Source organism: Mizuhopecten yessoensis, unplaced genomic scaffold (assembly GCF_002113885.1).
Source record: "Mizuhopecten yessoensis strain PY_sf001 unplaced genomic scaffold, ASM211388v2 scaffold6169, whole genome shotgun sequence".
Lineage (NCBI taxonomy): Eukaryota > Metazoa > Mollusca > Bivalvia > Pectinida > Pectinidae > Mizuhopecten > Mizuhopecten yessoensis.
The window spans coordinates 1,455,932-1,482,994 of NW_018406415.1; the positions used below are offsets into that span (position 1 = coordinate 1,455,932).

At 35.8% G+C, this 27,063-nt stretch overlaps 1 protein-coding gene across 1 annotated transcript in view; it reads left to right on the forward strand.

The window, feature by feature from the left end:
• The first annotated feature begins 753 nt into the window (after nucleotides 1-753).
• The window catches only part of LOC110451741 (octopamine receptor 1-like), a 61,743-nt gene continuing 35,433 nt past the window's right edge, over nucleotides 754-27,063 (forward strand). The window contains exon 1 of the mRNA XM_021499908.1: nucleotides 754-798. The gene's annotated coding sequence lies outside the window, so the exon portion shown is untranslated. The remainder of the gene's footprint in view (nucleotides 799-27,063) is intronic.

Consider the following 27,063-nt stretch of genomic DNA (forward strand, 5'->3'; position numbering starts at 1 on the left):
TTTTTCCTAATGTCTCCCTTGACAATGCCTCACTTTTGGCCATTTGTTGAGCGTTCGCCCCTGTGAGGAAGGCTTTGGGTTCTGTCCCCTGGCCGAGACATACCAAAGTCTTTAAAAATGGCAGTTTCTACTCCTGCTTAACGCTCAGCAAATTAGGAGTGGGACGACTGGTTCGCCCGTTGTCAGTATAATGTGACCGGGTGGGGCGTCCTGCTGGGTGTCTTCGGCAGTATGTTTCAGTGAGGTAGCACTATAAAGTCGGCATCAGTTCCGCGCTATTACAAGAAGACAAACACGAACATATCGCAGCCTCCCAAAATACACACACATACACTACACGCATGCATCTTGCACACAGGGGAGGCCGTCCTTAAATGACCTTAGCTGTTAATAGGACGTTAAACAAAATCAAACAAACAAACAAACAAACTCACTTGATGTGATAGTGCATCTTGCGCAAGAATAGGTCCTCTACATATATTTAGTAGTTAAAGAGTTTTCTAGAGGGAATCTTCTCCGATTTGGCGGGTCGTCTTAGTGCACTTTCGCTTTAGAGCAGAGCCAGTGAGCGTTCTGATATTTAGACTATTAGCGTTCCTTGTCCGCGATGCTGGCCCTGTGGGTAGGGCTTAAGAATTGTACCTGCTGAATGTGTTTTCCTGGTTTTACCGATAGCGCATGACAGTGTTGGAATTCGTTGGATAACGTATAAGTACGTGTGTGTATGAGTGTCTATTTCATAGTGCGTGGTGTGGTGTATATATGTGAATATGGGATTTAATTATTTCCGTAACAAAGGTAAGATGAAGTAATGTTTGGTCATTATATTACCTATGATGCAGTTGTACTTTAGTTTGTCACATTTATATACAAAGAAATAAGTTTTTGAAAAGAGTGTGGCGATTACACTTTTCCTCTACTGATTCAGTTACAGTATGTACTTCTTGATCAAGTTTCCGGAATATTGTATCCGAAATCTAATATTATGCATTTTTCAGATTATAGTTCAGATAAAAATACATGATCATTATTCATATGTGTCCTAGGTATTACGTCCTTCGTTTACGCTGATGGAGAAAAAAAATCGTCTGACATTTTTTTACTCTGTCGGAAATTTTTGCCCGGAACCTGTCCTTGTTTATATGTTATATCAAATATCCGGTCACACCAATAACTTCCGGTGATGTGAAGATAGTATGTAATCTAGTAAGGAATTTTAATGTTCGTGTGTATGGTTGATAGTGAGTCACTCGCTGTTTTTGACTTTATATTAATGTTTGTGTATATTTTTTCCCTTTACTTTACTATCCTTATCCTATGTTCGCCAATGCTACTTCTCTTCTACGGCACTGTCGAACATCTTTTCCTTCACTCCTCTGTTGTGTTCCGCTCTGTCAGGTATGTGATAGGACTTCTATATATAGCATTAAAGTTTCATCTTCTTACTATCCCCTCATATATCCTGTTGTGTCCAGATTGTAATAGATTGGCAATAGGGCAGCTCTACTATATATTATTTTTAAATGTCAAAAATTCTAAATGGAAGGTATCAAAATGCTAACAGCAAATTGTCAGGGTCTGGGAGATAAGAACAAACGTAAAGATGTCTTTTCGTACTTTAGAAGCATACATTATAATATTTATTGTATACAGGATTATAATATTTATTGTATACAGGATACACATTTTACTGCGGAGATGGAAAATAATATTAGAACAGAATGGGGATATACATGTCATTTCAGTTCATTTAGATCAAACTCTAGGGGGGTAGCAATCATATTTAATAATAATTTCGAGGCAAAGGTGATGAGTGAAAAGAAGGATTTAGAGGGGATTTTTATTAGCTTTGGACTTGTTTATATCAGAAAAAAGACTTACTTTAATTACATTATATGGACCAAACTCCGACATACCTAGTTTTTACGATAAATTATATGATGCTATTAATGACAACAATAATGACTCTTATTGTATATGTGGTGAATTTAATTTAGTTATGAACCCTGATCTAGATCATGACGATAATTATAGACATGTAAACAATCCTAAAGCAAGAGATTGAGTTAATAAATGAATTCGGAATGATAGACATATATAAAGAGCAACACCCAGAGACCAAAAGATATACATGGAGAAGGTCAAACCCAATCAAACTGTCACGTATAGATTGTTTTTTAGTTTCAGAAAATATGATATCTTGTATTGAAAAATCAACAATTGAGCCAGGCTATCGATCAGACCATTCAACACCAATTATATCAATAGTTTTTAACGATTTTAAGAAAGGAAAAGGCCTCTGGAAGTTCAATAATTCATTGCTTCCTGATAGAGAATATCTTAATATTATTAATAAACATATTTTACACATTAAAATACAATATGCACTACCAGTTTACATTCTCGCTTAAAAATATGAAAAACAACAAAAGTTCAGGGTCTGATTGGTTTACTTCTGAATTTTTTAAATGCTTTTGGAAACAGTTAGGTCAGTATGTAGTTAGATCAATAAGATGTGGATATAATAATAATGAACTTTCAATAACACAAAGACAGGGAATCATAACATGTTTACCTAAGGGAGATAAGTCGAGGCAATTTTTGAAAAACTGAAGACCTATTTCACTTCTAAATATAGTATACAAAATAGCATCAGGTTCAAACGCAAATAGAGTAACAACTGTTTTAAACAAATTAATTAATACTGATCAGTCAGGTTTTATTTCAGGAAGATATATAGGAGAAAACACTAGAATAATATATGACATCATGCAATATGCTGAAGAGAATGAAATACCTGATATGCTACTTTTTATTGATTTTGAGAAAGCTTTCGATTCTGTTAGTTGGTATTTATTGATAGGTACTTGATTTTTTTTAATTTTGGAAATGATATAAGAAGTTGGATCAAAAATTTTCACAAGTGTCCAAAGTCATCTATTAACCAAGGGGGGAATCTATCATCATTTTTTGAAATTAAACGTGGATGTCGTCAAGGTGACCCTATTGCCCCGTATTTATTTATTTTATGTGCAGAAGTACTAGGTATCAGAATTAGAAATAATAATAGTATTAAAGGAATAAATATAGAAAACACACCAATATTTCTATCTCAATATGCTGATGATACTTTAGTTATTCTTGACGGATCGAAAAAATCTTTCAGAGATTGAAAATAAAAACAACTAAAACTGAAGTAATTTGGTTAGGAAGCAAAAAATACTGTGAGGATACATTTTTTCCAGAGTGTAACTTGCATTGGGGGAACCATAAGTTTACTGTACTAGGGATTGATTTTCACATTGATTTACATTAAATAGCAAAACTGAATTAAGATAAAAAAAAAAACTGGTAAAACTTAAGTTAATCTTAAAAAACTGGAATAGTAGAATACTTACACCAATTGGGAGAATTCACATTATTAAGTCTTTGCTTATCTCACAATTTAATCATCTTTTTATATCCTTACCAAATCCAGATGAACACTTCATTAAAAAACTAAATTCAGAACTGTATCATTTTCTTTGGGGTGGACAAATTGACAAAGTAAGAAGGGGTATTATCATAAAAGACTATGCAGAAGGGGGGCTAAAGATGATCCATATTCATTCTTTCATTAAAACTAACATGGATCAAGAGACTATTTTCTAAATCTAATATATGGCAATGTATACTTAACAAAAATATTGATATAGATATAATGGCTAACTGTGGATAAGAATACTTATATATATGTGGAAAAAAATGCAAGAATCCATTTTGGAAAGATGTTCTTAACTCTTGGAAAACCTTCCATGATAAGGAAGAAAATTTGATAAATGAGAATAGGACAATACTGAAAACCCCTATTTGGCATAGTAAATTTTTAACAATAGAAAATAGAACTGTATTTTATAAAGAATGGTATAATAAGGGGGTAATTATTATCAATGATATAATAAAAGACCCGAAAACAAGTACTTTTTATAATTATCAGGAATTTATGGAGAAATATAACTTAAGAACTAATTTCCTTACCTTTGAAGGAATAGTTAGAGCAGTAAGGAAATATCTGAGGCATAAGGAAGTAGTTAATGATGTTGTTAGTTATCCTTTTATTCCACTTAATCTTGAGATTTTCTTCAAAAATGTTAAAGGGTCAAAGGACTTCTACAAAATACTCTGCAAAAAATAATATCACAGCAACAGGTAAAATAAAGTGGAATGAAATTTTAAATCTAGATGATGAAACATGGAATTGTATATATAAAACACCCTTTCAAGTTTCGAAAAGTTACACTGGTTACAATATAGAATAAATCATCACATTTTAACAACTAATTCGCATATATTTAAGATAGGATTGGTAAAAACTCCATACTGCTTTTTTTGTAAAACAGAAATAGAAACGATAGTTCATATGCTATGGGAGTGTGAAAAAGTACAGTCATTTTTTCAGAACTTTGAATTTTTATTAGACTCATTATTTATTCCATTTACTTTTAATAAGGAAACTTTCATTTTTGGCTAAGTACTTACTATACAACTGATAACCTTATTCTACTAATAATGAAACAGTATATCTATAGATCAATATGCTTGCAACAAACTCTATCAATTCATGCTTTAAAAAATGCTATTATAGATCACTACATAATTCAAAAATATATTTCTATAGGCAAAGGAGTTGATACCACTTTAAAAATGGAATAAATTATTGGAAATCACTCCCAATCCCTGACAAACCCAAAAAAGATAGAATACATGTGTATATTTTACCTCTGTTAGTCAAATTTTGATTAAAAGACAGAAATGTAACTCCCTGCCACTTTACTGTTGAAATTAAAATTATTATTATGTTTCAGGTTAAATAAATAGTTGCACTAATAAATGGACACTCATGGATTCAACATCTTCGCCACTTTGACCGCTTGTTGTCTTCTCAGCCCTCCCCCTACCCTCAATTTCTATTTCTGTAAAAGCTCTTTCGCTCCTTCCCTCCCCTCTCTCTCTCTCTCTGTCTCTCTAAAAAAATCATTACAAAATTTGTATTAAATGTTGGTTGAAAAATGAAGAATGAGTGTGAAAATTAATATTGTTATTAATCTGTAATGATAAAATGTTTCAAAAATGTTTCTATAAAAAAAAAAAAAAAAAAAAATTGTACCTGCTGCCCTAAATTGCATGATCGTAAGAGGCGACAAAATAACTTCTTCTTATGTCTCCTTGACAATGCCTCACTTTTGGCCATTTGTTGAGCGTTCGCCCCTGCGTATTGCAGAGTTATCTTCTCTTGGAAGCAGGTATTGATTGTTGCGTTACTTGTTTGTGAGAGTAACGTCATCAATTTTTGAGAAAACGACGTAATTTTCTCACACAAACCAATGACGAAACAATCAATACCTACTCCCAAGAGAAGATAACTCTGCAATACGCAAAGACGGAATATATCGTTGTTTTGTCTTTTCGTTATATCTTTTTTTCGTCTGTTCGTTATTTAGCTTTGGCGTTATTTCGTTATTTAGTTTTGGCGGGTTTTCGTCTTTTCGTTATTTCGTTTTTCGCTTGGCGTTATTTCACGGGCGACAAAGTAAAAAGACGAAATGTCATGCTGGTCTCATGGTTGAAAGTCTCATTCAAATTCAAATGATGTGTGTGATTTATTACACCCTCTGACTAATCCTGTTAATTGTAGTTTTAATTGTGTCATTCCGAGGTACTCTGTTAAAACAGCAAAGACCCTCATCCAATATCTAAATTATTATTAGTTATTATTATAACTTTTTTGTAAATGCTTTTTTTTTCTTTTTTCTCTCTAAGTAATTAAATCAAATGCTGAGGTAGAAAGCACTGCGATTGCAAAGGTATTTGAGACTTAGGAGGGTTAATTATCAAACATAATTATTATATTTTTATCTGTACATGTACATATTTTTTTTTCTTGAAAGCTTTATTAACATAATATCAAGTTATGTATTTGTATTATGCACTTGTAGTACTTGCAGTTCTATATACACTGCCCTCAAAAAGTTATGTTACATATTTTGAATTTTGCTGATAAATTATCTTTTACAAAAATATTGGGGGAAAAAAAATTCTTTAAACGTTTTTTCTATTAATGAAAAGGGATATAATGTGTTTAAGATGATATGCCATCATTGATTATCCAAATTGAATCACAAAAAAGGTTTTGTCAAACAATTCTGTTATTTCAAATTTTACATCAATCTATCAGATGTTTGAAAATTGTTAGATTTACTTAAAGGGGCATCACGCTGAAGTAACTATTTTTTGGTCCTTTTTTTTCAAATATTACATTAACATATCGAGTGAGACTCCTTATGGAAAATAACGATCGGATTTGGCTGAAATAGATTCATAAAAATTAATAGATCTAAGATAATCATCGGTATTTCTACCTGTCTGACCAACGTTTTGTTCAGGGATTTCCCTCTACTAGCGCATGCACCATTGCACACCATTTCTTTGTAAACAAAATGACTGGCTGTGTTAAGTAAGCCAAGAAAGGAGTTGTACCGTGTCAGCTACGAAGCGAAAAGTTACCAAATGGTCAAAAGATAGCGCAATGAGTACGTTACGCAATCATTATAGCAGGTGGGAAGTATTCAAAGGAGAAAATAACTGTCCTAGCAGTTAGTACGGTGCATGTATTATTCCGGATAGCCGGTTAAGCTGAAATGGAATCGATAGAAATGCTAGCGCTGTTTATGTTATGAATAAATATCTAAAACTATTAACCTCGCTAGTATCTTTGTCTGAGTTTGAACACAGATGAAGTTAGTTTAATATGTAAATGGGCATGTATCGGAGAGAGTTTACTTTGTGTTTCTATAATTATACAGTGGTTTATGCGAAAGGAAGGGATAAGTGACTGGTTAGTTTGATTTTGTCATGAGGCCCTCCAAGGGTTAACTGTTGTGATAGCCACGGCGTATTCTGTCTCTGTCGGTACTCGTGATCGGGGTCAAATGAGATACGTGCGCTTTTAGATTTACATAATTTATAATATTACTGGGTTCAGTAAAATGGTATGATTTAATTATATTGCTGAATTAAACGATTTTTTGTTTGATTTTACATACAAGATTTAAATTAGTACTAACATGAATACCCGGCTTCCTCTGGCGCAACGACGCAATATATAAAAAAAATATCTCGTCATCAAAAAGCTACATTATCGCAGCTAGATTAAAAATGTCAAAATGACGGGCCAGGATGAATAACTGAGGAACGAGAGAACCTACTTCTAGTAAATAGGATAGCGTAACATTTGTTTTTAAATCGTAATATTTCAACAGTTCATGTTTTCATATGTTGTTGAGTTAGAATGTATGAGCAGGTAACAACCTTTTCTCTATAAAGAATTAATTTTCGACTTCAGATAGAATCGGAATACGTACTGAAAACAGGTGAAGAAACATTTGTTTACGTTGTAAAAATGACGCATGCTGCCGATAACTACGGCTTCTGTTTCGGACAAAAATGAAATGAGTAAAGAAAAGTTGGCTCAACATAAAAAGGGTCCATTGACAAGAATGCTTTAGTCTATGAAAAGTATTGAAAAAATATAAATATCAAGTAGCTCAACACGTCCCATAATTGACACATATTCTACATGTACACGTAGTGGTTTTGCCATACAGTTTAGTGTGTGTGATGGCTCATATGACTTACTTAGTGTTATCGTATGGAGACAGTGAAAGTGGGAAAGAGAGTATACATACATTTTTATGCATGGTAAACAAAAAATAATTGGCCAAAGATATTGAGTTGTACAATGTTATAAAAAAAATCACAAACGTTTCCTTTTTTTATACGCGTGAAATTTGTCATTGCATATATGCACGTTATGAAAACATTTGAAAACGGATATTCGTCTCGTGAATATTCCTTTTTACAGAAAGGTTTGTTGAAGAAAGGTGTTTAAATTAGCCCCGTACAGATGTCACATTCCGGTACTAAATTCAATACATATTTATATATATATACTTTATGTTTATGCCTATTATCATTGTTGACATTTAATTGTAAATGTTTGATGGGAGAAGGCTGTGATAAATTGTAAAAACGTGTGCCCCCATCCCTTGTTCAATTTTATTGGCAACAAATATGTTTAAAGCTAAATAAATTTAAATTCTGAATATTTCGCAAGTGTGCAATTAACTTCTGATGAAAAAATAACTCCTGTTCAATAAGTTTGAATTCGGACTTAGAAATCATATTACTTGGTTTGATAGTGCGATAAGAAGTTGCAGTTGCCTAACGCCCCTCTCTGGGGGCCCCTTTGGAAACCGTTTCATCTCGCCCAGACCGCTCGTGTTTACTGCCTAGTCAGTTGACGTTATCGGCGCTATTTTTAGCAGGGCTTTCCCGAACAATTCAAGTGGTCAGTTTGGAACGGACTATGAATATGAGGATAGCGAGGTAACATAAGTGGAAATGTTTACAATGCAAACATTCATTAAAAAAAAATGGCTCTTCACGTGATGTCCCTTTAAATGTACTCTGTATTTAATTTCAATTTAATTTGAAATGACAAAATACATCACTGTTCACCATGCATTGACTATTTATTATCTCTTAAGTATAGTTGTACTATTCAATCACTTTGCAAATACTAATGAGAAGAAATGCAGCGAATGACAAGAGAAGAACGATTCAAGTGTGTTTTTTACCATCGCAATGGTGTTGCTGCCGCCCAAACTGCAAGACTTCTTGGAACCAGCACGTAAGTGAATGTTTTCATCGCGGATTTGGTGCATGTGCATACTTACTTATCCAGAACCTGTCTAAAGCTGTTTTACTGTTTCTCTTTTGTTGCGGACAGAACGTGTACAGGGCCATTAAACGGTTCCAAGATACCGGGAACTATGAGGATCGAGAACGTTCTGGCCGGCCACGGATTTCTAACCCCTCGGGATGGATTATTAGTCCAGACCAGCCTCAGAAATCGCAAGGATACCGTTCCTGAGCTTCGAACGGAGTGGAGCCAAAATGGTGTGGTAGCGTCGAAAACCACAGTGAGGAGACGATTACACAATGCGAGATTGAAAGGTTGTGTTGCTGTCAAAAAAACATTTTTGGCTGCTACCCATCGTCGGAAAAGATCGACATTTGCACAGAACCATGCAAATTGGACATTGGTGGACGGGTCGACTGTTTTATGGACTGACGAGTCTAGGTTCACCATTTTCCAAGCAGATGGCAGGACGTATGTGAGAAGAAGGGCAAATGAACACTTGCGGCAAGACTGTGTAGTGCCAACAGTTAGGTTTGGTCGTGGCGGTGTGACAGTTTGGGGTGCAATGTCCTCCTTTGAAAGGAAATCTGAACAGAACCAAATACATTGACATTTTAGAAAAAAGCGCGGTACCATTATCACATCTGCTAGGCTATGGAAAGAACTATTTCTTCCAGGATGACGATGCCCCATGCCACCGGGCACGAATAGTGAACGAATGGAAGGAGGACAACAATATTCTGTCTTTGGAGTGGCCCCCACATTCCCCCGACTTGAACCCGATAGAAAACTTGTGGAGATATCTGGGTTTCGAAGTTCGCCGACACAAAAGCAGAAAACTAAGGGAACTTGAAGCTGCCTTACAGCTTGCATGGGATGAAATACCTGCTAGGATATGTAGAACTTCGGTTAGGAGTATGCCTGAACGTACACAGGCTGTGATTAGAGCTCGTGGAGGATACACTAAATATTAATGGAATTACAATGTTTTAAACAATTTACATAATAGATGATTTTTGTAACATTATGTTAACTTAACATAATAAAATCCACAGAAATAATTGTCCAATAACTTAGTTAATCCTATATACAAATGATAACAAAAACGAAGATTGGTATAATTCTGTACTTTAATTATAACAAAACTTTTGGAGGGCAGTGTAGTATATACTATATATATAGGGTGGGGCCGTTTTAACCGGATACGGGTTTTAACACTGCCCATCAAGGGACAACGTCATCATTGCCCTTCCGCTAGAAATTGCGATATTGTGCGATGGATGCTTCGCGTGAAGCGGTATGCAGCAATTTGCAAGTCAAAGTATGCCTCGGGGTCATAAATTTGATTCACGTACATAAGTAACTATAGTGTCGGCCTGATCCCAATAGTCAGCAAAAACAAGCGAGGGTACGTTTGATTAAAATATATAGGATTTAACGTCCTATTAACAGAGAAGGTCATTTAAGGGCGTGCCTCAATGTGTGTAGTGTATGCGTACATGTGTGTATGCTTGTTGGAGGCATGACATGTTGGGACATGTTGGTGTACCTGCAAGATTGTGAAATTGCGGATCTGATGCCGAACTATGAATGCTACCGCACTTAAATACCATGCCGAAAGCACCCAGCACAGTTTCCAACCCGTAACTTAATACTAACAACGGATAAACCTACATTATGAAATGATGAGAGAGTATATATGTGAATGTAGTGAGCGTGTGTGTCGGTGTAAGGGAGTATGGACCAAAAAAATGTATCTATTTGTGCATATTGTACCAGAAATACCTTTGAAAAATAAAAAATAATACACAAAAAGACCACAAAACCCCCTGGATAAACCGGTTGTTGCAATAACCATAAATGCTGAATGTTAAGCAGGGAATAACAAATACATTTTTTAGGAATTTGGCGTGTCTTGGCCTTGGGAGATCCATTGCCTATCCCACTTTGGCGAACGCTCAACACTAAGGCCAAATGCGAGGTATTGCCAAGCAAGGTTGTTAGAAAGTACGAGAGAAAACAAATGTTGCAATGGAGGCAGCAATCCATTTGTCGCTTCGTCAATGTCCCCTTAGCAGAACACACGGAAGCATTGTTGAATAATATCCTGAAGCCATATATATGGTTAAAGTTGAGCTTCCAGTTGAACAATGTATGCTGTTGTTAAAAGCGGTCAGAGAATCATTTAAATCAGACCCCGAAAGAGTATCGGGTAAGAAATCACAACATTCCTAAGCGAATTGCATGATATGCAGCCGGCCCAACAACAGACTTAAGTCTCTAAACGGATTTTTTTTTTTTTAAACATGACTTGTAATTAATAATTGAAAAAACCCACCAATATCAACACAAATTGTTTAAAGCGGGTCGATACGGGAAATACATTGTACCTCAGACCACCTTAGTTTCATAAGGATTTTACTTCGGTTTGGTATTTTATAGTTGTCCTTTATGTATGGATTTTGTCCTTGAGCTGAGATTGTGATGTTCTTAAATAGTTTTATTTATTCTTTAGAAAATTTTAAGTATAGCTTACCAAAATGACAACGTATACAAAAACGGCATAAACCTGCAATGCACGTAACCATTTTAATAATAAACGTTATGGTTGTTATTGTGACCTTGTTGAAAGTGAAAACGTCATATTGCTCCCTGGTTTGTTTTTCTAGTCATCGATTGAATATTGATCTTTATTGTTTCTTTAAGCCTTATCTGGCTGACATTGTTATATACTTGATAGTAAGAAAGACTGCATCAGGTACATCAATTTCATTAAAACAATCTGGATATGACGCACAAAATAGAGATAACCTTTTGATACATTGTTATTTGTTCCCAGTAAAAATGTCTTATTGAAGATCAAAGATCAACGTGCATTCTATCGCTGAAATAATCTTTAATATACATTATCTCTAAGCAATTATCTGAGAAACCAGAATAACAGACGATACATAGTACATAATACATTGACAGTAATCTTAATACAATACCCTTTATTCTATGCTAGGGTTTATCAAGGTGCAACAATTGGCTAATGGAATGTGAAATATAAAACTACAGTCAAAAATAGACCGTTAATTTGATTTGATTAATCCATTTATGGATTAACAGGGAACAGAGTTCGCCAAGGTAGGCTTTTAGAGATAGATTTTTTGTATTACAAAAAGCGTATATATTCTAAATGTAGCTAAAGATAAAACAATTCGGTCAAGATCGCGCCGATATTGAGTGCAAACTGTATATTCAAGCTGTTTTCCTAGTTAGGGAATCGATTGTCGTTAGCTAAATATACACTTCTATATGTCAAACATGTTTGCTACCTTAATATATTTTTGATGTCCTCCCACATGAAGACCCCTGCGCGCTGTCATTCTGCCAACATAACTGCTTAATACAAGTTCATTATATACTCCGTTTCATACGAATTCATACGTTTAACGAGTAGTTCCCTTGATTTTTGAATTGATTGCGTAAGGGGCGATTGAACAGTTCGTGTTTCTTTCAGTTCATGATGTTGAATCCATATACTTGTACGTGCAAGTTTATTTTGGAATTTAAAATGTTATTTCCGGTACAAGAACAAAATTATAACCACTCATAAAGCTAACAAACTTTTATTTGGGCCCTGGTTATTTTTTTACAGTTGACTTTGAAAGTATTAATGTCATTATGTATACCAATTTTGTGTCGGTTTCAGACGGCGCGTTTTGCTTAATGTTTCTATTTGATCTAACCTATGATATTTTATCCTATATAAAGATGTCTGTTCTGAAAGCGTATTATTAGTGCAGGTTCAGAGAGAGAAACTTACTACCTGCAGAACTTCTTCGCAATGGTGACCTCTGGTGATTCGTTTTAAAATGCATATGGCTTATACACATTAGAGTCAATACATTGAAGCATATGCAAGTCGCATTAAGATGTATTATCTCGGGATAACTGTTAACGTAATATCAATGTGCCGTGTCAAGTAAGTGAAAAGTTGCGAGGGCGGCTAATTGAATGTTGCTTAAACCTCATCATCCCGAATGTTTCCTACAACTAAGTTTTTGTCTTCATATTACAATTAAAAACTACGGATATGAGACCTGCTTTAAATGTCTAACCGGATTAGACTCGATTGCCGCTCTGCACAAATCGCGATTGACACATTTGCTACAATGTATACTTCTTCATGAATACGCAGAGTACACTAACAATATTGTAACATGCGCGACATTATAAACTTTGCGCCGTTGAAGAGACTAGCTTTGATCTTCTATCCCTATTGAAATACGTCGGATCTTATATTTTCTTACTGTTGTTTCTTAACTACTCTCATTCCGGCGGTGTTTCTTCCTCGATAGCGTCTTCATATGACCATGGTAAAACTAAACAACTATAAGACAGACAATTTAGTGGAAACATGACTACTACATCTCGATATGTTATCAAAGATGAGACTGACTTTCAGTGAAAAGAGTAATTGTTTCACCCTTTCAATAACATGTGTATAGTAAAAGCACTTAACGTAAACACAGATGTGTGCTATCCATTGTACTCCATATGAAAGATGAACCTTACACAAACACTTGGGACTGCAGTTTTAAAATCTGGTAATAAATACAACATGCCAAACAAATGAATAACACGGCACTATACAGCTTTTTAACCCTTCTAAGGCTCACTGGTAATGTCCTTCGATAAATTCAAATTGGTCTAAACTTCCCGTGAAACACAAAAAGGCGTGAAGAACAGAACAAATGATATGGTACTTCAATATTTACAGTTGTGATTTATGTCTTTTCGTATCTGTTTCTTCACTCTTTCTTTATAACGAGAAAGCAACAATATACAAAACAATTATAATTTTAAATCAACAGTTATATGATATATTGAAGCTTTCCTTCCCCAATATGTCAATGTAACAAGCCAAAAGTGACCATTTTTGAACATATCATAAAACAACAATAACAAGAATGGAATTCCATAGAAACTTACCAAACCATATCATATATGCTACGTAACTTTGACAATTCTTGATGTCCAATTAACGACGTTATGTCAAACTAACGAAGCGTGCTAGATTTCACAGCCTCAAAGCTCTGCTGATTGATGTCCGACTTGTCGGGAGTTCTGACTTGACATCACGTAATCGAGCTGAATACATCATGTGCGTGGATCAATCCACGTCCCTATTTACAAACATTTTCATCACCCACGTAGTAACATTTCTCTTCGAAACCTTGTAATAGTGATGGTTAATGATGTATTTGAATGCAAGCTGAGCAAACAAGGAAGAATTTCCAACGCAAGNATCCCTAGGTGGTGGGGATTCAAAATTGTACCAATGGTGGGGCTGAGGGGCGGGGCCAAAAAAGGTTATTTGGCTATGTTGCTTCAAGCGACTTCTTCTCTGGAACTAAGTGATGGATAGTAACCATATTTGACATGAAACATCCCTTGGTGGTGTTGATTCAAAATTGTACAAATGGTGGGGCTGACCCCCCAGGGGACTGAGGGGCGGGGACTCAAAGGGATTATTTGACTTTATTGATTTAAACGACTTCTTCTCTGGAACTAAGTGATGGATATCAACCATATTTGACTGGAAACATCCCTGATGCGGTGGTGATTCAAAATTGCACTAATGGCGGGGCTGACTCCCCAGGGTGCTGAGGGGCGGGGCCAAAATGAGGCAATTTGGCTATATTGCTATAAACGACTTCTTCTTTAGAACTATGCCGTGGATATCAATCATATTTGGTCGGAAGCATTCATGGGAGGCAGGGATTCAAAATTGTACAAATGGTGTGGCTGACCCCCAGGGCTAAGGAGTGGGGTCAAAAAAGTGTATTACTTGGTTGAGATTCCCACTGTATAACCATATATACAATTGCTGACTATAAAGAGAAGAATGTCCATTTGCTTCCAGGATGGCACTAGGGTCTAACCCCACCCAAAACTATGTATACAAATGCTAGGCATAAAGAGGCAAATGCAGTCATGATATTAGAATAGACCCTGGGGTCTGACTGAACCCCTACAGACCTAGTTTCTTAGTCACAGCTTGGAAACAGTTGAGATCCCCACCCTTTAACCATATAAACAATTGCTGAGTATAAAGAGATGAATGCACATATGCTTCCAGGATGGCCTTGGGTTCTGCCCAACCCTTGGAGACTTAATCCCTGGGTCATAACTTCGAAATGGTTTAGATCCCCATCCAAAAACTATATATACAATTGTTGAGCATAAAGAGACGAATGCAGTCATGATATTAGAATTGACCCCAGGGTCTGCCTTAACCTTGCAAACTTAACCCCTGGGTCATAACTTAGAAACGGTTGAGATCCCTACCCCAGATCTATAAATACAAATGATGGGCAAAAAGAGACGAGTGCAGTCATGATAATAGAATTGATCCTTGGGTCTGGTCACATCCCTAGGGACCTAGTTTCTGAGTCAAAGTTGAGATCCCCACCCCATAACCATACATCAAATTGCTGGGCATGACGCATCTAATACAGATATGCTTCATATTCCCCTGGATCTCATTTGGAGAATATTTTGTCATAATTGTTTAGATATCCAGGTGAGCGATACAGGCCCTCTGGGCGTAGAATTCACAGTCACTTATTGGAGCAAAAATGGCATTCAGAACATCACTGAGAAAGTCCGGCATTTAAAATTCTTCAGTAGATAGTAACGGTTCTCCATTGGGCATTACTGTTTGGAGTATGGCAGTTTCACTTTTGTGTCCGCGTACCCCCATGACATGCCTGCCTCTATACCCTAATTTTGTTATCCAGGGTCGTAATACTTGTAGCTCTGATACAGTGATTTGTATACTGAACTGAACATCCATGTTTCATCCTTTTCCCTAAAACTTTTCTTCGGTCTTTGCCAGAAATTGGGGTTGTCCGGATGTAACTTCACCAAATTTTCTTGGAGGATGGTGCGGGACATCTCGGATCAGCTGCATCAAACAAAACAGAATTTAATTAATTAAGTATCTGATCACTGAAGGTGTATTTGTAATTTTTTTAAATTTTCTAAAAATGTACCGTTTCACTGGTGCTTTGTGAATTTGGGAAAATATCAACACATAACAATAAAAAGAAATCGGGGGATCTAAATGCTGAACGTTATGTAGGGAATAGCAACTACCATTTTGGAGGACTTTGGTATGTCCTGGCCTGGGGACAGAACTTATTACCTTCCTCAACTGTGCAAACGTTCAACATTAAAGCCAAATGTGAGGTGTTGCCAAGGAAGGCACTAGTTAGAAGTAGAGAGAAGTATAAAGATCCTAAATATTGCAATGGGTACGTCAGGTTTATTTTGGTCGCTTTTGTTTTCCTAATAATATTATTATTATCAATGCTTAACGGACCATCAACACAGAAAATGTCATTAGGGCCAACAAATGGTCGACAAAAACAAATGCTAAATAAAAACACCAAACCAAATTGAAAGTTAAGAGACAAACGTCAAATTGAATATTGAAAGAGGCTATGGTGACTCAAATTTAATTAAAAAGACCTTCAACTTTCAGATAGCCTAAACTTTAAAGGATATTTATGTTTTTGAAAAGAGATTTAAGACATGTAATATTATTATAGAAATGTTCTCGAGTTGACTGAATGTCGATACAATTTAATATCAAGCGCTTTACTGTAAATGGTTCCTGACACGCTATGCATTGAGCCTGAACTTAACGTTTTAATAAAGAACAATGGGTAATGTATGAATGACCCATCCAGAGACGGACAATGACAATTGCAGCATTTAATACCTTAATCTTCCCTCTTCTCTACTCTTTACTCCTTTCTATGGGCTCTGGCTCACTAAACATCCGGATTTTCCTTAGATGCGTCAAGGACGTTATATTCTAGTCAATCAAGCAACGACCACGAAAGATATTTTGGTATGCAATGCTTCTATTATGTTTCCGTGTTACCGTTAAATTGTACATAGAAATTAATAACAAAAAACATGAATACGTTAATGTCTTCATGATAACCAGGAACATCATTTTGTGATTTGCACATTTGTTTTGTTCCTAATGATGTCAGAATCTGGTTTGGTCATTCATGTGGGGTCACTTGTAATGATCTGATATTGAATATAACATATGGTCGCAACACGAGATTGGCAGGCTCGTCGGTCGCCGCAGGCCAAAACAAAATCGTATTACCAAACACATTAGACAACTCGGTTGTATACCCTAGAATATATTTGTAAGAAAAGACAAAGTCATTTCCTTAAAAAGCAAGTCAATAATTGCGGAAACTAATGCGATATGTTCATTGGAATGATTTATTTTGAGAAGTTAACATTTAAATGTTAATTTCTTATAAAAGGTATTAAAAATCTGACATTTTGGTATTTTTATAAGACAGGATGTGGATACCGGCAACAAGTAATAAAACAACCCTGATGTTTTGTCCCCGCGTAAGTAAATAAACAGTCTCTATTCGATAAGCACATTATCGATAAGATACTATATGAAAATATGTTCAACAGGACCAAGGTCCACTAATTCACGACACACTCGTTACTTATTATAGACGGTAGCGCTCCTACATGTTCCTGCAACTTCAATTTATAAGCAAGTGCAGAGAGTTACCCAATGAAATAAAATAATACGATAATATGAATAATTGCATTCTCAGAAATATTTCAACTATTGTGATTTAATATAAATCCTGTCAAATGTCATTTGCTTCGATGGGGTATTGAGTGTTTGAAATTACATTCACAAGTTATGAAGCTCAAATTTCTCCCTTGACGGAACAATCACATCAATAGAAAATTAATCACAGAGAATTAATGAACAACTTACAGAACTGATAGGTTTTTAAGTGCGAAATACTCGCAACAAACCTCATTACACAGCGTTACAGTGTTACAAGCGTCAAAGATCGTACATTATCCTCCCATCGTACCAACCTTTATAGTTATGGGTTTCTGTGTCGCAGTCACTTATTATCCTAATATTAGTTTTGTAGGTTTTAAGGACTCGCACAACTAAATCAGCCAATCAGCAAGTGTTTCATACGTTTGTAGTTCCTATCTGAAATAAGTTCCGGCTACTTACTGGGCCACTGAAGGAGTTTATTAAGGAACTGATGACAGATTGTTAGATAAATGAAATGTTCAGGTATTTAACTTTTGAAAAATATATACTTTTGATATATTTCCATGTCTGTATGCGGATTTGCACAGGGGCAAAATGTCTGGGGGCGTTTCTTTTTTGGGTCACCGGTTTTGCTTGTAAACTTCCGGTTGTCAACTTCTTGGCGCTGTGACACTCCAATATGCCACTAAACCTACCAAAAAAAGTCATTTTGTAGCCTTTGCAAGGTATGTATTTATGTATCTCGACAGTTGTCACTAGTCTTGAACTTCAAATATTAAAGTTATTAGCTAAAATGTTTGGTAATAACATATAGTAAATTATTTTGTTGTGTGAGCCCTTCAACGGCAGGAATACTCGTATGTCTGGCTATTCTTCTACCTTATTCGATAATTAGATTAGTTGAGTACGTTGATATATATATATATTATAAATCAGAAAAATGATCCTTACGGACGAAGAAATATTATAAAAAGAACAATTCTTAAAAACGAGTCTTTAGTACTTTTGAAGTATATTTTGTGACGTCATAAACTATGACGTCACATAATAGTTCGCTATAACGACGTCCGCCATATACGTACCCGCCATAACGATATCACAGCAATATTTAAGCAATAAACTGCATAGATGTGGCAGACCACCTGGTATAACTGCCACATGTGTCACAGACAAACTGAATGGTGCGCATCTATGCAGTTTATTGCTTATATTTATATTTCCCTAATGAGAATTCGCAAAAAATAATTTATCTTTTCCAACTTTCAAATTTCCCGCTTATTACCGTCTGGTCAGGTCAATATCTAGAACGGCACAAAGATAACAGCTGACGGCACGCGCTATTTACCATACACAATTGTAAAGACTCCGCAACTTTCGTTAATAATTCGTTTGTTTTTAATTTATATACATATCATATTGTCAATTCATAAAATAGTAACAAATAACATTTTGTAAGTAACTAATCAAGTGTCGTAAAACAGCGACCTATATCCAGCGCACGCACTCAACGGAAGAGTTATATTTGCAGTCCGGCATGTTGATGTTGATCGTGCAACCGGAGAAGGTTGAATTGGTGAAAAATCCAGACGTAAATGTGTTTGTTGATCTCACAGACACTTGAGAAAGGCAGCTGGTGTTCGGGATCAAAGCAGAAGATATCGATAAATTCGGCAGTGACACTGTTAAGTCGTTCGGAGGTGCAAAGACCAACTTCAGTTATAGTCTCATAAGATGAAGCTGCTATCGGCAGTACTTTAGTAGTAATATAGAAGGGCTTTGCCACACCAAATGTAAATATAAATATATTAATTGTAGTCTTAAGGCAAAGAGTACTATTTGTTTAGGATTTAAATATACTAGTAATACTATTACTTACAATTTTTTTTTAATAATGATAAAAAAAATAAGTAAAAAAAAGCACTCCATGTGTGGGGCGAAATCAGGACCATTACATTATTGATTCGACACACTACCGATGTCACTACTTTACAAACATAACTCTTTAATAGACAAAAAAAATATATGATAAAACACGTTGATCGAAACTCGTGTAGTACTCTCTACCTTAAACGTAACATGAAGTTAGAACATTATAAAATATTTGTCTAACAGTTCTGTTCAAGCGGGGTCTGAGAAGTCTGATGAATTCAGCTTCCTTAGCCTCACGTTTGATTACGTCTGCGTTGTTCATTTGATAAATAGGAAAATATTTTAAATTACAGCGCAAGCATGTATGTGTTTACTAACTGGTAAAAATCTTAAGCTGTGTTGTCTAAGTACAGTCATCCTTGTTCGTAGTTCACCGCCCGTTTGAATTATATATACAAACTCACAATCCATGTAAATTGTCTTTATCTAGAATCAAGTAACATTTTACAATAACTATTGTGAAATATGACCGAGCATTGTTACAACAAAATAAACGAGTCCTTGAAAGTAGGCCTGACTTATTATCACAGAATTATAATAGTTAAAACCGGATCTATTTCACGAGAAAGTAGAGTGTCTCGTTGTGTATGACTGCTCACAGGACTGGTGCACACTCTGATGATTAGATTTAGGTTGTAACATATTTTTTTAAATATGAAGCTTTATAAAACCGTGACATCGTCATACTTATATTATGACATATATGGTAAAATCGTCAGATCTGACAGGATGATGAATACCGCCTAAAGGGCTCTGAAAATAAAAATAGGCCTTACAAGAAAACCTGTCTACAGCGCTTCGACAATAAGCCGAACTTGCATTACAGCCGGCTTCGAATCCTAGATTTTCCTGCTTAAATTATTGTTTTATACATTGGTATCAAGTACAGTTTTGTGACCGCACAACGCACCAAAAATATGAATTCAGCTTCCTTAGCACATCGTTTGCACACCGTGCATACATCGTTTGCACATCGTCCACACATGGTTCGCACAACTCGTTATGCGCTTTTCCCCGCATGACAATAATTAAGATTATGTACAAGTTTACAATGCGTGTTACAGTGACCGTTAGACTGTCAAGAATGGGTTTAATAGGTAACAGAACAGGTAAATAACAATTTGATGAGTGACTTGAGTTTTACCTGGCCTGGGCCCGACACATAGAGTTGATATGTGATACCGTATGGACGTTTAGTATTTGTTATCTGCATTTGATTTGGTCTATAGCCCCTTCGCAGGCTTTTCAAACATTGGCGAGTTATGTAAGCGCCCCGGGCGGGGTATAACGACGGTGCGGTGTATTGCCGAGACTGTTATAATGTACATGTGTCGATTTAGGTGGTTTAAAAAACACCGAAAACACTCCTTATAAATTTAAGAAAGTATAGATAGTAAGATAAGCTAACGTATGTAGCTAGAATATGGAAACATACTAAATAATCTAGTTTATGTGTTTAAAAACATACACGAAACCGCCGATATTGTTAAGGCATTCCTCAATTTACACCAACCACGATTGTTATCGCACAACGTTCGTCCATCGTCCGCACAAATGTGCGCAAGCAATGATCGTCCAATTTTTTATAGTTTGCACTTCGTGCACACATCCTCCGCACACCACACACCGTGTAACGTTGTGCGATCCCACAACTGTACCACATTTAAGTCTTATTATTCAAAATAGTTCACATTGGCGTGGTATTAAGGGGAAGCATATACCTGCTTTCACCCACTGTGACATGTGTCTGCAGTGTGGTATTTCAGTGAAATATTGGCCAGCACGGTGTACATGGTAATAATCTTAAACCAGTTATATAGGCATGGTATTTCAGTTAGGTAGCACTATGAAGTCGGCACCAGATCCGCGCTATCGCAAGAAGGCAAGTACACCAACATACCCTGCCCCCATCACACATACACACATGCATACATATAATACACACATGGAGTCACGTCCTTAGCTATTAATAGGACACTTAACCCAATAGAAGTGCATTCATAACATCAGCAAAGTTTGTCAGTGGTTCAAAAATGCATTACTAGTGATACTAACATATTATTTGACATATGGACCAGTATACATGTTTTTAGATAAATGTTTATTGTATCCATTGAAATCATCCGGCGTTTTATTAGATGGTAATAAAAAAAGTCCCACCTGTTTTGTTTTTAGCTCTATGGACGATTGTATCTCTAAATTCCGAACAAATTATACATCAGCGTTAATAATATGATTTTTTTTTGGTTTCCATATCTTACCTATATATATTGAAGCTTGTAGACTTCGTCAATGCCTATCAAGTTATACATCATGCTAAAATAACGGTTGAATAATGGTCGATCTTCACACTTATCAAGCAACACAACTACCAGTTTACCAGAGATCACGCATGCGGAGCAAAGCCTTATCCATCAGGATCCTATGAGTTCATCTCACCTACTATTGTTTGTGAGCATTTATAACGAAATAACTTTTGTTTCATTGTGTCTTCATTTCCTGAAGTTGATGTTACGTTTTATGTAGGCTTGTTCGGTTGTTCCCGTTGTCAGTATAATGTGACCGGGTGGGGTGTCCTGCTGGGTGTCTTAGACAGTATGTTTTAGTGAGGTAGCACTATAAAGTCGGCATCAGTTCTGCGCTATCACAAGGAGACAAACACGAACATATCGCAGCCTCCCAAAACACACACGCATACACTACAAGCATGCATTTTGTACACAGGGGAGGCCGTCCTTGAATGACCAAACCAAACCAAGCTACATTATCAAATAATTACCTCATATACCCCTTTACATGTTTGTAGGATGCAATTTATGGTGGACCCTAGAACGTCGGGAGGTTTCAATGTATGCTTGGTTCTTGGAGACAAATAAAAAGATATACTAATTGATATACTGCTCCCCTGATAACACTTGTAAGTCTGTATTTTCCCTTCTCACTTACCTACTTTTTATAGACTAATGTGTCCGTCTACGCTTTTTGTTAGCTCTGCTATCCACAGCTCATTCAGAGATACGCTGCTCTCGTTTCAACAATACCTGGGACTTTCATTTATTTTCCATATTACCCTAGTTTTTGTAAAAACGTTAAAAACTTATACAAACAAACGAACGAAACTCGAAGAAAAAAATAATTGCCCAATGCAAGCATAACAAAACTGACGATATGTTCGTTCTTTTTGTCTCCTTGTGAAACAGCGCATCGTTTTCCGGACGCGTTGGCGACTAACGATAATTGATGAAACATCCGGTAAACCACAAAATCAATAGTACGAAAGTAAAACGGAGAACAGCGAACCAGCACAGAGGAAATATCGCAGAGTAAATTAGCAGTAATAACATCAAAAGGTTTCATTCTCCTTGGTGCGGGCACATATATCCTGTGGAGATCAACAAGCGCGGTGTCATTAAGATTAATCTAGTTCGGTGCATCAAGCTGCGTAAACCTTAAAAGTTAATGTTTGACGTGTATTTACAGCAGTTCTATCATCCTGAAATCTATTAAATAGTGATCGTACAATGGCAGCAGAATCGACAATACCATAAAAAAAATGCACTGCATCTGCTGAAAGCCAAAATACATACCCCGCTTTGCAATCCCAACCAATCTATCAATGTCAGTAGCTTTATTTAAGAGAGTAGATCTACACGAGCCATGACGCTATCAATATAATACTAGAAATACAATAAGATATAGTTACCGCATGCATTTATGCACTGAAAATGCCACACGGGTTTCCTTTCTGATTCGTCATTGTCTGAAATAATTGTAACAGAATGTTTATGCAAAGTTCAAAGGTAATAATATGTATGTGGTATTTTGAGTGGCACTACCTATATGTTTAGGCATAATTTAGTCGAAACCTCGTCTACCTAGTACGATCAAATTATTTGGTTTGGTTTTATATTGTTTAACGTCCTATTAGCAGCCAATATCACAGTTAATAACATTTCACGTATACAGTTATAACTATGGTAAACCTTGGATATGTACAATACTATTTAAAACCTGGTATAAAGAATTTAAAAGGGTTATATATCAAACTTGTGATTATGGTATACGTTGAATGATATGGCAAAACAGGTATATGGAGGGTTAATGTTTTGAACCAGTTGTACAAGACATATTCCGATAAGACATGTATATAAAACGTAATAACGTGTCAAACAAACGATAAAGGAAACACTATTGTCCAGCTCTGTGTACATGGTAATTATCTATAACCAGTTACATAGGCATGGTATTTCAATGGTGTAGCACTTTAAAGTCGGCATCAGATCCGCGCTATCGCAAAGCGGCAAATACATCGAAATACCATACCTTCAGCACACATGCAGTATGTCCTTAAATGATTTTAGCTATTAATTGGACGCTATTACCTTAATCAAAAATCAAAATGCGTATCCCTTTAATAACATGTACTACAAAGATTTTATATTGGAAATAGCTAGATAGTCTTTTTTAAGTAAGAAACAGTCGAATTGGTATTCCAACGTAAAGATTATCATGCTGATGTCTGGTCGTGTGGAATTTTATACCTGAGGTGTTCTGGATGTTGATGATGTCCGGTTTACTGTTTTTGCCCCAAAACAACGTTAAGATTCAAATTAAAACGGGTATCGACCTGCCGATATACGACCTCAACAACTTAAAAAAAGAAAACTATATCGAAATATATATAACAATTGAGTCATAGCTTGACAAAGGGACAAGTCGGTCTTAACATGTTTAATACATACATTGCTTGTGTGACAAGTTAAACTTTGAAGATATGACATATATTTAACAATGTTTATAAAACAAGAAAATGGGCCTGAATCGCTCACCTGGTATTAATCTCACACTTGTAATCCTAAAAGTGGACTAAAATACATCTACAGACAAAATATCAGTGTTTGATTACTAAGAACCTATTAACAGATTTAGATATATGACGCCTGTGACCTTGAAAGTCGAACAAGAACATTTAGTTGAACAGAGTTTAAAGCTTTCCATCCCAGCATGCTTCTGGCCAAATATCATTACCCTGGACCATTTGGCAATTCAAAACACGTCATTTAAAGATTTAAACATATTTGATTCTTGTGACCTTAAAAATGGGCGAAGGTCATTCATTTGAACAGACTTGGTTGCCCTTTATCCCAGCATGCTTCTGGCCAAATATCATCATCCTAGGCCTTTTGGTTTTTAAGGAGAAGTTGATTAAGGTTTAAAAAAAAAATGACTATTGTGACTTTGAATATATGTCAATGTCATTCGTTTGAACAAACTTGGTAGCCTTTCATCCCAGCATGCTTCTGGCCAAATACAATTATCCTAGGCCTTTTGATTATTGAGAACAAGCCATTTATAGATTTAAAACACATTTGACTCCTGCTGTGACCTTGAAAATGGGCGTAGGTCATTCGTTTTAACAAACTTTTAGGCCTTTATCCTAGCATGTTACTGCCAAACAATTAACATCCTAGGCCTTTTGGTTATTCAGAAGAAGTTGTTTAAAGTAAAATATTGACGCTGGACGGACGACGGGCGCCGCTCCACGGCAATAATACTCTCTTTAAACATAGGAATTATCCATTGTAAAACCATGTCACAAGAGGTATACGTGTACAGACGTGTCACACCACAAAAACGGTAAACTGTTTCCACCATGTATACAGGGTAAAAACTGTCAGCCTACAAATACAGGTTATATTCACACCACTATATTTGGTTAAACTAGATAACACTTAAAAAAGGGTACAATGTTGTCATACCAGGTATACTGGTTGAAACTGTCTCAACATTTATATAACATGACACTATGCTAAGGATGTAGTGTTGAACACTCGCACCTCTGTTGTTCCTTTCTTCGCATCTTTGGATTCATGTTGTCAAGATAATGTGATCGAGTGGAACGTTTTGCTAATGCATACACGCTATGATATTTCTTTCCATCCCATGTGCCCAGAGCAAAACAACTTGAATATCCACACAAACGCATTAATCTGATAAAAGGCTAACCGTCGTTAAGGAGAAAAAACCCGGATAAGATTAAAGGATAAAGGTCCAAACCGTCCTGATTGAGGCAGACGATCAATTTTGGTTTCTTTGATTCGCAGATGGGAACCATGAATACAAGTATGCTGCAGTTAGATTTGAAAACAGCACAGGGATTTATTGGAACTATGGAATAAATGTAAATCACCATAGAGGCAAAGTATGTTAAGAAAAATAATTAACAAATTCTTGTCGCAGGAAATACCTGCATTAAAACGTTGTCGATCAATAATGATTTTTATCTATTCCTAGTTCAATAATGATATCATTAGATAAATCAAATGCAAAGTTCTCGGATATTTGACATGGGTGCCCGAGAGGGTGATTGATCATGCATTCAATCGTTTATTGACATGATCTGGCATCATAACATACAAATATTAATATCGGTTGCTGACACTTATGTCAATTTAATATCAATACAGTCCTGATAATGAATACTATGTTTAATGCTTCTATCAAAGTCTAATAACTTAATATGTTTTGATAGTGTTTAATAGTGATGTTTTTCACGTCGCTTCAAAGCCGTAAACACCCTGCATATAGAATAACAATTTTTAGAATCACAGTGCAAACAGATGGTCCCGAAGATGGAAAGATAATTATCTTTTGCACAAACATTGCTGAACTTTTAATGGAAAACATAAATTGTGTAATTTTGGATATAACCTCAGGGGAACATCATGTTAGCTTAGTTACATAGCATGTTTCTATACAAAAACATTATGTAGATATTTCCATACCGATAGTTTTGCTACAGGCAAATCTAAAATAAAAATTTCATTTGAATTTATTTTACGTCGGCATTGAGAACTTTAATAGAAATTGGTAAAATCTTGTTACAGACGGGTCTTGTTTACTTGATTATATATATGTCGGTTAAGTTTATTTTAAAGGGACGTTTACAAACAATGTACAGAGTGCTTGTACTTTGTTTTACTGTATTTCTTTGACAAGTTAGTTAATCATGCACCAATATTTATACACTGTCCAAATATAGGGCTGTATTAAAGGTTTATTGCATGTACAGTACCATTAAACAACATCTGTGATATTGTCACGCAGCATAGCCACGATTTTAATTAAACTCTGATGAAAATTGAACACGTTTTATGACCATATGTTTGTCTGCGCAGTAAACGCTTAATGATGTGCAGTTAGAATTGGACATGTGTATATCAGGTATTTGAAGGGTTTACTATTTTTCTACAGCTTAGTTCATTAAAGGATGTGCCTCATGTGTATTTGAAGGGAGCATCCCTATGCAAGTTAGGGAAACGAATACACCTGCTGTAGATGCACCTTGCAGGATTTGGGTTTCAGTCATAGAAGATTTACCTGTGTTTCCAAACTTTTGGCACTTCGATTTTTAGGGCCAAGTGAGCTTATGGCATGGTGCGGCGTCCGTCGTCCGTCCGGCGTCAACTTTTTACTTTCAACAACTTCTCCTCAGTAACCAAAAGGCGTAGGGTGATGATATTTGACCAGACGCATGCTTGGCTGAAGGGCTACCAAGTTTGTTCAAATAAATGACCTTCATCAATTTTCAAGGTCACAGGGGTCAAATATGTTAAAATTTTTAAACAACTTCTTCTGATTAACCAAGAGGCCTAGGATGATGATATTTGGCAAGTAACATGCTTGGATAAAGGGCTTCCAAGTTTGTTCAAATAAATGACCTTGCCTTATATTCAAGGTCACAGGGGTCAAATATGTTAAAATCTTTAAA